Source organism: Haemaphysalis longicornis, unplaced genomic scaffold, assembly GCF_048455015.1.
Source record: "Haemaphysalis longicornis isolate Haplotype H1 unplaced genomic scaffold, Haemaphysalis longicornis Haplotype H1 scaffold_3, whole genome shotgun sequence".
Classification (NCBI taxonomy): domain Eukaryota; kingdom Metazoa; phylum Arthropoda; class Arachnida; order Ixodida; family Ixodidae; genus Haemaphysalis; species Haemaphysalis longicornis.
The window spans coordinates 174,205,528-174,221,306 of NW_027526335.1; positions in this window are offsets into that span (position 1 = coordinate 174,205,528).

Consider the following 15,779-nt stretch of genomic DNA (forward strand, 5'->3'; position numbering starts at 1 on the left):
AATTTAAAACGTAAGAAACGGAGTTTTTTGTAAGAGATACACCATACTTTCTCAACGTGAGCACGTGATTTAAAGTCATTATAAATATTCACTCCAAATATTTAAATGCACACCTTCGTTAAGTAGTGAAGTCCAATGTTGTAGCTCAATGGTGGAACGTTTTCATATTTATTATATGCCGGTGTGTTGTTCTGAGCAATTCATTGTTATTTTTAATTTACGACACCATGCTAGAAAATTCTAAAGGCAATTATTAATTACATTTTGGTCATTTCAGCACGTCACTGGGGCATAGATTAAACAGACGTTGGCAAAGAGCTTGATTTTTACAGGAGGGTTAGCAACCGCAAAAAAAAAAATTATTTATGTACACCAAAAACAGCAATGGGCCCAACACCGACCCTTGCCGGGCACCAGAATAAACATCAAGAGATTCAGATTCAGACCCGTCAATTCGCACCAACTGCTTGCGGTTTGTTAATTATGCCTCAAGGTACTTTAAAATATTCTTGTTTACGCCTGTTTGTTTGATCATTATTGGTGCGGAACATTGTCGAAAGCTTTCGCAAAATCTGTGCACATTAAATCGACCTGTTTCTTCTTATCTACAGCAGCGGTAAAATCGTGGGGTTTTTAGAAAGTTGGGATAGCGTGGAATGCTTTTGTACCAACATGTGCTCTGGCCGACATATCATCCCATTTATTTCCAAGAAAAGAATCATGAAGTCTGCCATGAAGTGTTCAAAAACCTTACAGCAAACAGACCTCAGAGACACTGGCAGGTAGTTATTAAAAACATCCTATCGCCACCTTTGAACACCGGTTCAGGAAGAGCGCTCAGCCAGTATTTTCGGTGAAAATGTTTCTGGAGCGCTTTTTCGAAGATAACTGAAAAAACGACATCACTCTGCATACCGCCCCAGAAACACATTTGGTATTCCACCCACCCATTAGCCTTCTTGTCGTTCACATTGAGTAACTTGTGAAACACGCCAGCTTGATAAAATGAAACTGGTGACATGGCGCATGCTTAAGTATGGGCCATTTGCTTATAATCGTTCGTACATGTCTTTGTAAACACAGACTGGCAAAATGATTAAACCATTGGCTGTATCTTGTTTCTGTGTTACAACATCAGTTCCAACCGCGATTTGTGAAATCCCTGCTTTCTGATCGCTTAAGTACAACCAAAATTTTCTAGGCGAAGAGCACACGAAACCAAGAAGTGTTTCATTAATAAACCTTCGTTTTTTACGTTGCGATTTGGATTTTTAATACGGCTCGTAATTGTGAAATCTACTCAAAGCGGTCTTGCCTGTTGTGTAATCTCTTTATTTTGCGTTTTGTTTGAATAATGTGTTTAGTTACACGGGGATTAGTCTTTTTGTTTTTGCTATCAAATTGGAACAAACCTGTCTATGCAACTGTTTAATATTAATTTGAATTTTCTCCAGAAACAATCACCTCGCTCGCTTTTAGAAGCTAGTTTCAAATCATCGAATGTAATTTCCAAAAAATCTACAATTATGGTGTCATCTGCCCGGCAGTAGTTTCTATCGGGCACCCGAACACAGGACTGTTTGTGAGGTTTAGTACCAGATGTAATCTTGCTAATACGTAAGTTAAAGTCCTTGTTGTTGTTCTTTTATTGTGTGCGACTTTTTATTCACACTCTTTATGCTATCATACTAAGGGATCATTCAAACAGAGAAATTTAAAGTTTTTGTCGTAATAAGCACTTTATAAACGAAATATTTCGCAGGCATGCCTTGAGTTCACTTGCAAAAGCTTTTCAGAGCCCTCTAGATCTCTATGCTTCGCAGTGCGCGTGAGGTACAGAACATCCTTGTGAGGCACACACAATCGCTCGGAAAATCGTGGGACGAGCCGGGAAAAGGAAACAGGAGCGCTGGAGGAGGGCCAGAGGAGTGTTTTGAGAAAGTAAGACAGCGCACGCGCTGGGAGAAGCAAAATCCGCACCGGAAGAGGCACGCTGCGGCCGCATGTGGAAAACGAGCCACCTTGACAGGTGAAGGTACCCACAGGGGCGAACAGGAGGCCCTTGGCGATGGCTAGCGAGTAGAACGAGCTGGTTGGTGAAGTGGGCTGGTCAAGTGGTGAGGGGCGCTGCCACAAAGTTCAACAGCAGATCAACATAATTCGGTCCATCTAGGCTTTCACCTTTGCATTCTTAGAAAGCACCAAGCATTACCCATTTCTTGAGTGGGTTGCTGTAGAAAGCACCTGTTCACGGAGTTGCACGTCATGGTTTACTTTTTCGGTAACTTCCTATAGCCATTACCGCAGCTTGTTACCATTCACCTTACAATCTTATGTATGCAAGACTGATTGGGGGAAAATGTCTTGTATAACGCTTAATAAAAGTCTACCGGTTCTTCATGAACGTATATTGAAAAACGGAAAACCTGAACTTCAACAGTTCAAGGTTCTGTTCTGAGCCGGATTGCCGTGTCAAACTGGTAGCCACTTCTGTTAGCCTCGGCGGTAAACGTGTCCTGAATACACCTACTCACGCGTAAGTGAAAGGCATCACGTGGAATAATTACGCTACCGAACGTGATCGTTTGAAGGCGCTTTTTTTAAGGTGAAAGCCTTAAGTGCCACATTCAGCGAAAACCCGTAGTTTTTCATGTAATAGTTATTTTGTAGTCCAGAAAATGGCCGCCGTTGTAAAGGGTAAGTACAAACACATGAGTGATCAGATTGGATTTCAACCCCGCTTCAAATCCCATCGGTTATCTCTGAATGTTGCTGGCGGTCAAAAAGTTGTAGTTGTAGCCTCTTTCTTGTTGCACATAGCCACTTAAGGGAGTGTCCACGAATCGGGAGCTTTGAAGAGATAATGCGGGCGCTTTACCAATCCAATTCAATTCACAAAACTGTGAATTGGATTCGTAAAATTTGTATAATAATGACTGCCGCATAAATACTGGACGTGGTGGCACGTGAGTAGAACAGGGGCATACCACCATCAAAGATGCCTGATTCTAAGGAATCTGTAGCGTGTCCCAGTGTTCTTGCTGACGTTATCAGCGCCGTGAAACGAATAAATGAAAGCGATGAAAGTGGCGCAAACCCGCTGTAGTAGAAAAGAATCCTGTCTGTGTAATTCGCGCCAAAAGACAAAGAAGCAAAAGCAAGTAAAGGCACGCAAATACCACGACACAGTAAAGAAGTGAAGTGCCGCAAGATTCCCTACTCAAAGCACGTAAGCATACTTAAGTTCCCCGAGTAATTTCATTTAACTTTCGGGTCAATGCACTGTGTTTCTTCAAAAGTAATTCAAAACAACGTATTCATCTGTACAAATGAATACGTTGAATACGCTCCTATTAACGAAAAAGAAGATAGTCTCATACCACGTTTAAGAAAGTCCCTACTTTATTCAAAAGTCAATGTAACTCGTCAGGCAAGTGGAACTGGTTACGATGCATTTATTCGCATTTGTATTGGCTCTCCGGTTTAGTGCAGTCTCCTAAAATATTCAGTTTCGAGAATAATTGAGTTTCTCAAAACCCCTTTTTCGCTTTTGTTTCTTCTGAGCCAGCCGACATGTAATGCCATCATATTTCCTTCCGCACCCATCAATGCATAAATGAGGGCTAGTTGATCCGAACTGTGAAACATGGATAAGTAGCGCGGTACAGACGACACAACAAAGAAAAGACCACACAAACCACAGGGGACCACACCAGCGCTAGTCCTGTGTGGTCTCTTCTTTGTTGTCCCGTCTATACCACGTTAAGAAGGGCTTCCGTTCGGTCTAGTTGGTATTCCATAACGTTCATCTTAAGCGCAGAAAAAAACAGGGACACAGTAGACGAGGACAAGCGCTTGTCCTCGTCTACTGTGTCCCTGTTTTTTTCTGCGCTTAAGATGAACGTTATACCACGTTACTTAACCATGTTTCACATTCCGTACCGATTTCGTTTCACGTGAAGCTGTAATAAATTCCCCAATTCCCTCCTGAGCAGTGGGAGTGAGCACTGAGCACCTCGGTGCGGGAGCGACGACTCACCCTGGTGCAGCGGGCCACGCATGCAGCTCAGGCCCGCGGCCTCCTGGACACCGGAGGCTGACCACAGCCCCTTCCACAACCCCTTAAGCTCAAAAACGTTTTCACCCGCATTACCTAAAACAACTTTGACACAACAAAGACGTCGTCTTAGTGGTCTGTCGGCCCCGGCGCCCTCGGGAATAGAGGGGAACATAAAGGCGGGCAGGGCAGCTCTAGGCCATACTACCAACCGAGCACCCGATGATTTTGACCTCAAAGAATCCACGCCAGTCCCCCCGGAATACTCCACCACATTGGCATACCACAGGGGTATCACGAAAAGGTACCCTCCGCCACACGAATTCCTGATTAAGGCAGAAGCCACTGACTGGAGAAATCTGCAGACAGGCACGTTATTAAACCTCAACGTGCTGAGCAAAATTTATCCTACTCGATATGCTTGCCATCACAAAAAACCCGCTCTCTACCACACCAAATGGGGATGCCAAAGCACAACGGCTGTCTCCAAAATCAGAAACCCTAATGCGGAGCAATGGGAGGCACTGCTGGCCAGTGACTGCTGTGGAGACGTGCACATTGGTCTGATTCAGCGGGCACGCAAAGCAGCAGGGGCCGTTGGAGCCTTGAACCAAGGGTACTAACCCTGCTGACCCTGTCGGGATCTGTAGCACGTGGCACAAGACCCCGGTTGAGGGCCGCCCAACCACTCAAAAAATAAATACAAACTTTTTCCTCCCTCTTCAGCAATTCAGAGTGTTTTGTTGATATTTTTATTGCAACTGACCCCGGTTGAGGGCCGCCCAACCACTCAAAAAATAAATACAAACTTTTTCCTCCCTATTCAGCAATTCCGAGTGTTTTGTTGATATTTTTATTGCAACTGACCCCGGTTGAGGGCCGCCCAACCACTCAAAAAATAAATACAAACTTTTTCCTCCCTCTTCAGCAATTCCGAGTGTTTTGTTGATATTTTTATTGCAACTGACCCCGGTTGAGGGCCGCCCAACCACTCAGAAAATAAATACAAACTTTTTCCTCCCTCTTCAGCAATTCCGAGTGTTTTGTTGATATTTTTATTGCAACTGACCCCGGTTGAGTGCCGCCCAACCACTCAAAAAATAAATACAAACTTTTTCCTCCCTCTTCAGCAATTCCGAGTGTTTTGTTGATATTTTTATTGCAACTGACCCCGGTTGAGGGCCGCCCAACCACTCAAAAAATAAATACAAACTTTTTCCTCCCTCTTCAGCAATTCCGAGTGTTTTGTTGATATTTTTATTGCAACTGACCCCGGTTGAGGGCCGCCCAACCACTCAAAAAATAAATACAAACTTTTTCCTCCCTCTTCAGCAATTCCTAATGTTTTGTTGATATTTTTATTGTAACTGACCCCGGTTGAGGGCCGCCCAACCACTCAAAAAATAAATACAAACTTTTTCCTCCCTCTTCAGCAATTCCGAGTGTTTTGTTGATATTTTTATTGCAACTGACCCCGGTTGAGGGCCGCCCAACCACTCAAAAAATAAATACAAACTTTTTCCTCCCTCTTCAGCAATTCCAAGTGTCTTGTTTATATTTTTGTTGCAGCTGTCACTCCATGATGTACCCACAAGAAATGAAACAAAACACATGGTCACTTCGGAGTTCTGGCAAGGTTGGTTTTACGACAATGGACGATGGTAGAGGGAGTAAGAGACATTAAACATTGATACGTCAATAAAACATACTTGAGGTTACAGGACGCACTAGATCACAGAAATGCCTTGCAGGTTGTGCCACCAAAGTGCCACCAAAGCTACCAAAGTGAAAACAAGTGTAGGGCTGCATGAGTCCAAGGCGATTTCTTTATCACAAAGCATGATGAGTGATAGCTAGAAGTTAACACTTTCTGCGTGTTCGTACGAACATACGTCCCTTCAATTGCACTTTATACGCTTACGAACCATTCTGTCGAACCGAAAAAAATGCCGGTTCGATTACGGTTCGGGCTCTGGTGAATTTATTTCTTCCGGTTCAGTTCCATTTTGACTAAATCACGTGCCCAAACGGTTCGCGAAGCGATTGAGGCAATTTGAGCCGCTTCACAAACCGGCTCCACGGGTTGAATTATCAGCGAAGCGGCAGAAAAAAATATTTTATAGTTTAAAGTCGCCGTAAAAACAAATAACAAACAAAAATTTGCAATACTACTTCCGTGGTGCAATTTCAAAGCCAGCTTTAAAAAAATTGCGCCAGGTGTTAAGGAAAACAAGGAAAGTGGTGACAACTCGCTGGCTACTTTCTCGCTGAGCCCGTATGTCGTCCTAGCTTGGGGTGTTCTCCCCTCAGATTACACAGGTGTGCCCCGTCGACGTTTACTATTTTGGACAAAAATTTTGTATGTAGCTCGTTGCGCACAAGGAATAAGATACTCAAATTTCATTGGCAGAGAAAAAAACTTCCCCTTTCTAAAAAACAATCCCAGCGCTGGCTGGAGTCACAGACACGTTGGAAGAATAGCGAAAAATTCTAGACATTCACCTCTTAAAACTCAACCATATTGACCACCTTAATTAATATATAAGAATCCCAGCACAAATAAAGCTTCTCACTCTCTCACCGCATTACAGCTATTGCCGCAGTTTCTTTTCTGTTGAGATTTCGCGTACTTTTAAAAGAATTAACGTATTTATTTTTGGTTTCAAGGTGGAACCTTTCCCAATGAAAATAAAAAACATGCACATTTTCAAAATTTTCCAAAATTGGGTACTGTTTCCCTGCACCTTAACAAGGAAGGTATTTTAATTTCTTCGTTTTATTTGTCATCATTTTGCCTTCATCGTGCCAGTTGTAGTATATGTAGCAAAAGTGATATAATATAAAAATGCCCTGCACAGCAGATAAGTCCGGAATTTTCCTCTAAGCTGGACTGGAAACCCGGTCATGTAGGGTTATTTTTTTTTCAAACTTTCACAGTTCGAAACCAAGGTGTTCTGTACCATATGTTTCAAAAACATGTACCACTAGTTGTGTAGTTTTGTAGCTACAAAACCCGATATATTATTTCTTTGCTCTATTGAGCTGACATACTAGACTGGTTTGTAATCAACTGATTACTAGAGACCGGATTTTAGGCAAATGCCTATTTTTTTCCTTGCGTTCCTATCGCCCAATTTCGATATATGAGCACGAATTGGAGGTCAAGGATGGCTTTTATGGTGGTTTTATAGTGCCTATAAATGCCTATTTTGGGTGTTGGTGCCTAAGCTCCGATAAATGCCTATAAATGCCTTTTTTTTCAAATTGGCGCCTAAATCAGCACTATATGTAGCGTCACGTTTCGCTTTCGAGTGCAATTTGATACCTTTATTCATTCTACCTGGAAATATTTACTGTTCTGAATTCTATGGGCTTGAACCTGGTCCTCTTTTTATCACTCCCCCGCTCCCCCCCCCCCCCCCTCCCTTTGCGCCGGTGCAACCGGAGCGGCGGCTTCTGCAAGCTTTACGGATGGCTTTCCCGCAGGACTTGGCGGTGGACGCACAACTCTACTCCCCAGGGGAACTATGATACCGTCAGGGGTAAAGAAAGTGATGGGGAAAAATTACGCCCGCGTCCCCTCGCGTGAACCCTGGTGTGATGCAACGCATCTGGGTGGTTCCATTGGTGTTTCCGTTGGGTTGATTCTCTAAAGGAACCGTCGCATCAAGCAATCGTCGAGTACTGCGAGAGAGGGCAAACGGAGCACGGACGACCGTCGACTGAGACCGCGTTCGCTATCGGAGAGCGGAGAGGAGGAGAGTGGAGGAGAGACGCACCTGTGCCGCCGCCGCCGCTGCCGCTGTTAGGCGAGAGCGTTCGCTATCGGAGAGAAGATATGAGAGTAGATGAGAGACGGACGCCGCCGCAGGACAGACGCAGGAGTGACATAGCCCCGAGCAAGAGATGCGTTGCATCTAAAAACACTGTGACGTACACGCCCTTATCTTGTTTGTAACGTGGCCTCCGCGATTTGCTGCCGGCGGCGCGCCTTTGGTAGCCGATCGGCGCCGTTAGTAGCGCCGTTGGTAGCCTCCGCCGGTAGCCGATCGCGGAGGCCACGTTTGTAATTTACTGGTTGAAAGGTTCACCACCAGGGGAGAAATTGGCTGTAGGCGATTGGACCCGACCAATAGGAGGCACCCTTCCCTTCTGGTTCGGTCTTTAAACGTGCACGGTCTGGCTTTCTCCGCTGCCCTTTTCAGCCATGCCGAAACGGAAGACACCGAAACAGAAGATGCCGAAACGGATTAGCCCAGAGGTATTCAGGGGCAATTCTGCGTTTAAGTTCAATGTATAGAACTTGTTATGACAGAAAAATAAAGAATTGAATTAAACTGTTACTGCCATTGTGGCCTCATAGCAATGACATTTTTGGATTTCCTGTCGTGCTTGCAGTTCGCTCACGTCTTCACTTGAAATTATCAGCATTTATCTAAAAATTTATTGCGCCTATTTTATTCTTTTTAGTGCCTAAAACGTTGTTTTTGCCGCCTATTTTTGGCGCCTAAAACGTGCTTTTTTAGTGCCTAAAAATCCGGCCTCTACTGATTACATCGACGTAAGACGAGAAACGGCCGCAACAAACTTGTCCGCTTAACGCGCCCTGACAAACTAACGATTATACCAGGAATTATACGCATTAATGAAAACTTTGGTCGCGGGAAAGGTGGGATAAAAGTAGGGACGCCCATACAAAAACCTATCTCCTGGTATTGCGGTTATTCCATGGCGAAGGGAAAGAAAAGGGAAAAAAATATTCTTCTAAGAAATTTGTGCGGAATAATTTAAACCAAGGGATGTTGTTTTTCCTTTAAAACACACTTGTCAAAAATGTTGCTGCGTTCGATGCTCGGAAGATATTTCTGCGCTATTATAAGTGCACTTACCGTATTTTCTGCGTGCCAGAAAAATTTTGACCATATTAAAATATTTAAGGGACATCCTAATATCGATACATATGGTGTTTTGTTTTTTGTTCACGACAGAAGAACGGTCGCAGGGAGCGGTGACCGAACATGCATGCTTTCCAGCGGCTTCGTCAGGGAACTACTCCTGCTGATGCAACTTGTCAATTATTTATACTTTCAAGGGTGCGACCTTTTAAATCAAACTACGCAATGTAACTAGGGAGCCCGCTTAGGGTGTAGACTTTTGTAGTTGGACAGTGAAGCAGCCTTGCGGCCTGAATGCTCCAATACAGCCGCTACGAAGGAAGGGCAAAGACGATGTTTCATACGCCTGCAGGATGCCGAACGTATGTCATTTCCTTCGCACAGCCATTCACCCTGACACGTCCGACCACCAGAACATGCTATTAAAACATTGCGTATATCTTTCCCACGTTGCAACCACATATAGAGTGTTGATAGTGTTGTGATTGCTCCGAAGCGGAAAAGTACAGGAGAGGTAACAAAGCCAATCTTGCGCGAAAGAGGAAAGTCCGAATGACATTGACTGCGCATTATATAAAACGGATTGTCGGACCGTTTCGTCCTGACCCGGTAACCCATCTTTATTTTTCCGGTTCCGTTCCGGATCGGATTCAGTGAGCTCAAAAAGTAACGGCTCGGGTTCGGGTTCACTTCCGGCAAAGATAACAGTTCGGTTCCGGTTTTCGGTTCGTTTTGGTTCCGGCTCGACACCCTGTTATGAACACACTACACGCTACGGGGTGTTGCATAAGACGGCACGCAGACTCCGTCATCATAATTATGAACCACTACTTAGTTACTGGGGGGAGGGGGTATGAAAAGCTCCACATTAATATGAGGGGCGAAGTAATGATTGGGAAAGCCATCTGCCGTGCTCGTAATAACACAAGGTAAAAGAGTTAAATTACACCATTGTTCGAGCCCATGGCGTGTAATGGAAACCCAAGTCAGTGAACGAGCTGAAACGCCACTACATGTAAGAGCAAACTTTGGGGGCCTGTTCCTCGCATCCCATGCCACCCTTCGCGTTTGTGTCAACTGGGACAGCTTCATTGAAAATCTGGCTCCACGGTCTCTGTAAACGCACGGCCTCTAAAACTAGAAGTTGAAATATAATTACACGTTTAGACTTAGTTAGAAGCACATACTTTAAAGCATTGAATGTCTGCTAGGTTCTATCAATAATTAAAACTGCCGTCGCCAAATTACTTAAAATACCCCGTAATATTTAGTGTGCGCGTGCGCGTATGTGTGTGTACAGTCGGCAAAACGCTTGTCTATAACGTGCGAGCGGCGTACTCCGCACTCCGCGGGAGCCATCTAGTGATAACGCCTGGTTTGAGACCGGTAGAATGAGAGCATGCGCGATCCGGATCAGTGCGATGGCTGTTTTCGTTGTCACTGTGCCCGTAGCCTTGGCTTCCGTACCTTCTTTCGGCGTGAGAAGCGCTGCCTGCGCTGCCGGGCCCGGAAACACTCGTTGAGACTAGCGATTGCTTGTACAACGCCGCCTGTATAAACATTGCCTAACGCGTCGCGCGCTTTTCAATGGGAAGGGTAGGGACGCTTAGTTCAGGCTCTCATCCGCTATGTGGCGCGCGCCGGTGGACATCTCGCCTTACATCAATGCTCGCGAGTCGCGAACGCTGCACCCACTTCTACGACGAGTGTCTGTCAGCTTGCCTGTTGAGTTTCAAGAACCGTTTCGCTCTCATCTTAGCCGCGACGGGGCGATAGTTCTGGGGCGTACTGGGGATCTCGTTCAACGTGTTCTCGCTTCATACTGGCTCCGTTTTCTCAATGATAACTGACGGAGGCGGAACTGAAATAGTGTAAGAACATATTAATTGTCGGGTAGAGAAATCGGGAACAGAAAAGCGATATTTTCGGATGGTGCAGCGATTATTTTACTGATGTTTTTCGCTCTGGAGGATTTAGGGAACGAAAAATTGCGTGCACATTTTTTGTTCAAGCACTCACTTCTACCGTTACTTTCCAAAAATATCACGTGATCGACAATTTCAGAAGATTAAAGAAAACAAAAGGATAAGCATCAGAGGGTCCCGCCATGCTGTCCGGGCGCTTCTACAGTACAGCCCTCAATTTTAAAAGTGCGTACCGATGCGGAGAGCGAACAGCGGTGATAAAACAAGACCTAAATGCAGAGGGGACAGACGGGGGATGCCCCACTCAGAAAATTTCGGGGCCCGGGATTCAAGTTGATAAGCGCGCAAAGCTGGCATCAGCCTGCGGCAGCACAAGTAATTTTGCTCCGAGGCAAAGGCGGTTTTATCAAAGACGGATCAAGACAGACAGGCATGGTGAAAAAGAAGAAGGCGTAGGAGCGCTGCCTCGGGAACGCTAAACAAACATTCAGCTATTTTACATAGTTTTCGAGAAGCGGCGCTGGCCGGCGGACATGAAAGCACGCAGGAAGGCTACGGAGCGGGGAAGGGTAGGAGAGAGCAACAGGAGAGTGGCTGTTTGGCCATTTTCGCTCACGCGTTAGGCAATTATTATACAGGCGGCGTTGGTTTGTACAGCGTTGGCTGCGTTTAATTACGCGCGACGATTAAGATTCGCGGCGCCATACGCAATTCAGACAGGATTTTTTTGTGTGTGTGTGTATGCAAGAAAACGAACAATCGCCGAAAACGCATCGCTGCCGGTGTTCTAGAGTGAACAGACATAGGTCTGCGATCGCTTGCATAGTGCATTAAGTATTGTGTCGTTAGCCCGTCAGCAGTGACGTGCAAATACGAGTACAGAAACCGGATAGTAGTGCACGCGGTACTCTTGCAGCGTATTGGCAGAACGATGGCGCAATGAACAGCTGTGCTCCAAAGCTAATGCAGGCGAAAAACGCGCGCTAAGGCGGGTAACCTCCACCCTTGTTTCCCGGCCCGGCAGCGCAGGCATGCAGCGCTTATTACGGTCACAGAAGGTGTGGAAGCCAAGGCGACGGGCACAGCGAGGAGGGACACAGCCACCGCGCTGATACGGGGCGCGCATGCTCACATTCTACCTATCTCAAGCCAGGCGCTGTCACTAGGTGTTTCCCACGCAGTCCGGAGCACGCCGCTCGAGCGTTATAGACAAGTTTTTTGCCGACTGTACATGTGTTCGTGCGTACCCCCTTCTTTCTATTACACATACTTCGCAGTAAAGAAAACATGCAAAGGGCTTTTTGGTTAAGACCCATTATGACAGCCTAACGCAATTATATTGCCATCTTCCGATTGCACCCACACAAACACTAACATTTGTAATAAAATGTTTAGTGGCTGAGGGAGCGGACACCCTATAAATACATAGCACATGTAGGGCCACAAAATTATGAAAGCACGTTGATAGTATCAAGAAGCTCCTTTGTGTTTCAAAAATTTCTGTGGCAGTAAAGGTTGCATGAGTGATAGAGAAACTTCCGGTTATAGTAACATCATTCTTTTAAGCTATATCATACGCTCGTCTCGCTATGTTTGCGCTCGCGTTTTTAGTATCCATGTAAGTCCAAGCGAAAACGTGCTTTTAAATTCGAAGACACTCACTACGCTGTGAGTGTCTTAAGGTGTATTTTCTTTCCTTTAATTGGGGAAAGGTGCGTCTGCTCGAGTTGAGATTACAATACCGTATATATCCGCTTACATTTCTACGTCCCAGTCTGTAACAATTCTCACGGCATCCTAAGGAGGCCCCACTGCACGCTGCTTCCAAGGGGAATTACACAACTTGACAAGCGGCCATATCGTCCTCGACTGCCGGCGACGGCGGCGAGCGAGTATGTGGGCGCTGGAAGGCGCATCTTCCCCCGGCAACAAAGCTCGCGACCTCGTGCAAGGTGGCAGGGGCGACAGGAAGCGTATTGCCCACGCACCAGTGGGCGACGAAAATGCGTCGCCTCAGCCTCACGAGAGTGACACTGAGCGCCCGTCCACCTTCCTGGATTTAAAGGGGCCATACCGACAAAATACAGCTGGGTTCCGTTTGAAAGAACTTGCCTTTGGTAACTCACTCAGAGTGATTACCGCCGCGAAAGATATTTTCTTAACCAAAAGAACAAAAGAAATTATGAAAATATTTGCATTTTCGTGCCATAGTGACGTAGTATGAGCATCAGTGACGTAATACAGGCCAGCACTGCAAACAGCAATCAGTATGCTAACTGCACGCTCGCATTCATGTGATGCGATCAAACGTGACTAATCGCCTCTCTAAAATCCCCCAGTAATGTTTCTAGGTGGTAATTTATGTCGGCGGCCGCCAACAGCACAAACATGACTCTGTGACGTCATAAAGAAAATACCCTAAAGTTTCTGGCGAGTCGCCACTGCTTCATACTATTTCTTTAAAATCTAGGTTTTTAAATATGATAGTCTTTCTTCGGCTACTTAAACGCGGAAATTCTGATCTGATCTAATCTGTCTGTCTGTCTGTCTGTCTGTCTGTCTGTCTGTCTGTCTGTTTGTGGGTCTGTCTGTCTGTCTGTTCTTCGATTCAGCTTCCCGGCCAAAAGCTACAAAAATTCTTCAACGAGACGTTTCTACAGGCGAAGCATCTCCAAACTAGTAAATGTGGTGGCAGCGTTCATACTCGTCCACACTGCAGAGCAGAAATAATAATAATATTTAATATTAATGATAATTATTAGTCAAACAGAAGTCGAGTACCTAATCAGGCCTACCTAAGACGCAATGGGCGTAGGTAGGCAGAGCCTGGCATGAGACAAGCGTTATTGCAAATTCTTAACAAAACATATTACAACACAGAGTACCAACCAAGAACGGATAATGCGGTATTCACAAAATCTGGGCAAGGCTCTAACGCATGCGCCTTAAAGGGACCCAGAAAAGCCTTCTGTAAAAGTTACAAAAGGCCTGTATTGTCACGTAGTACCAATATAGCGATGCAATGCCGTTGGAATTATTGATCTACATTCAGTATTAGCTGCGCCAGAAGCAATTAAATGCACCTCTCCCCACTTGCCGATCGACTCCTCCTCCCTCTCTGCCTCCTTCAAAGCAGCTAGCTCCATTCCTGCGCCTAGGCTCGCGTCAATCACTGCGGACCCGCCTTTGCCGCCTTTGCCTCTTGATCGCGCAGGAAGGAGGAAGAGCAGCCGGAAGCCAATGGCAGTGACGCCGCCGGCGGCCGACCTTGCCGGCGATTGGGCGAATCAGGGGGCGCCTTCGCCGTTTCGTCAGCAGCGATCGCCGTTGCGTCACCCGCGGTCGCCGTTGCGTCACCCGCGGTCGGCTCGCTGCGGCGTCGCGCTCATCGGCTGAGAAAGGCGATCTTCAAAAATTGTTTACAAATTATCTGTACAACGTATGGGGCTCACGCTTGGCTCAAAAATCCCCCGTTATGTGTTCTACCACCTGAATGCATTTGATTGCCACCTTCACAAAGCTTTTCGGGGTCCCTTTAAAGCCTTTTTCAGTTTATATTTCGACGCATGCACAAAAACGTCAGGAGGCAAATTGTTAAATATAGATGGCCCACAATAATGGCGTGTTCTTTTCCTGCACCTTGTGAAACCGCGAGGAATTGCATAACGTTGCTTCGGTCTCAGGGACCGACCAGGAGTGCAAAAAGTTTTGAATGTATTAATCCAAAAGTGTTTAAGATAACAGTTTCGCTTAGGAGCGAGAGGTAAAATCAGGAAACATCAAGGTTTTGAATACATTGCCATCTTTGTCAATAGACAAGCCTCATGCAATGGTACGCAGCACGCAACGCAAAACAACGCAAAACGGAATTGACTCGGTCTATGCAACGTTAAGCACAGTGACCATATACTGTAATACCGTACCTAACCACACTAAAACAAAGAAAATGTACAATGACTTTTCGAAGCGAAAACGGAATAAATGTTCTTAATTTATTCAACAAAGATGATACAGAACGAATTTTTTACACACATAAGCTAGGTGGGAATTCCAAGACAGGTCGCTATCGAAATACAAACCTAAATACTTCACTGTCGACACATAATTTACAGGAATACAACAACAAGAAGAGCAGGCCGTTGAGTGTAGAAATAAAGATTGCGTTATGTCAGCTTTTTCTAATAGAATTTGAAAGCAAATTATCTGTGTTTGGTGGTATTCACATCAATAAAATTGGCCGGGAACCAATTCATAGCTTCCATGGCGGCAACTTGAAGGGTCTTTATCGCGTCAGAATAATGAGGAGCATAAGAAACAGGAACGGCGTCATCGGCGTATTGAAATATTGAAGACGATACAGAAGAGGCGAGGTCGTAAACATACAAGTTAAACAGCAGTGGACTCAGTATAGGCCCTTGTGGTACACCTGACTTAATAAAAGAAACATTACTTGAAAATTTACAAATGCAAACAACCTGAGTTATGTCAAGTAAGAAGTTTTCAAGTAGAGGTAGAAAGTTGCGCCGAAAACCAAGTCTTCGTAGTTTGGTGAGCAGGAGGGTATGACACACACTCTGGAAAGCTTTAGTGACATCGAGAAATATTCCACTTGCAATCTGATTACGATCGAAAGTATCCTTTAATAAATCAGAAAAATCCTCGAGCAAAGTTCGAGTACTTCGCCCTCTAATAAACCCATACTGAGATGGGGATAAAACATCATAAGTCGATAGAAAAGCGGTCATAACATTTAACGCGTGTTTCTCCAATATCTGAACTATACAAGAGAGAAAAGAGATAGGTCTATAGACTTCAATTTTATTGTGAGAACCTGACTAAAACAAAGTAAAAACCATTGCCCTCTTCAAATTTATGGGAATTATGTCACTCTAAAGGATATGG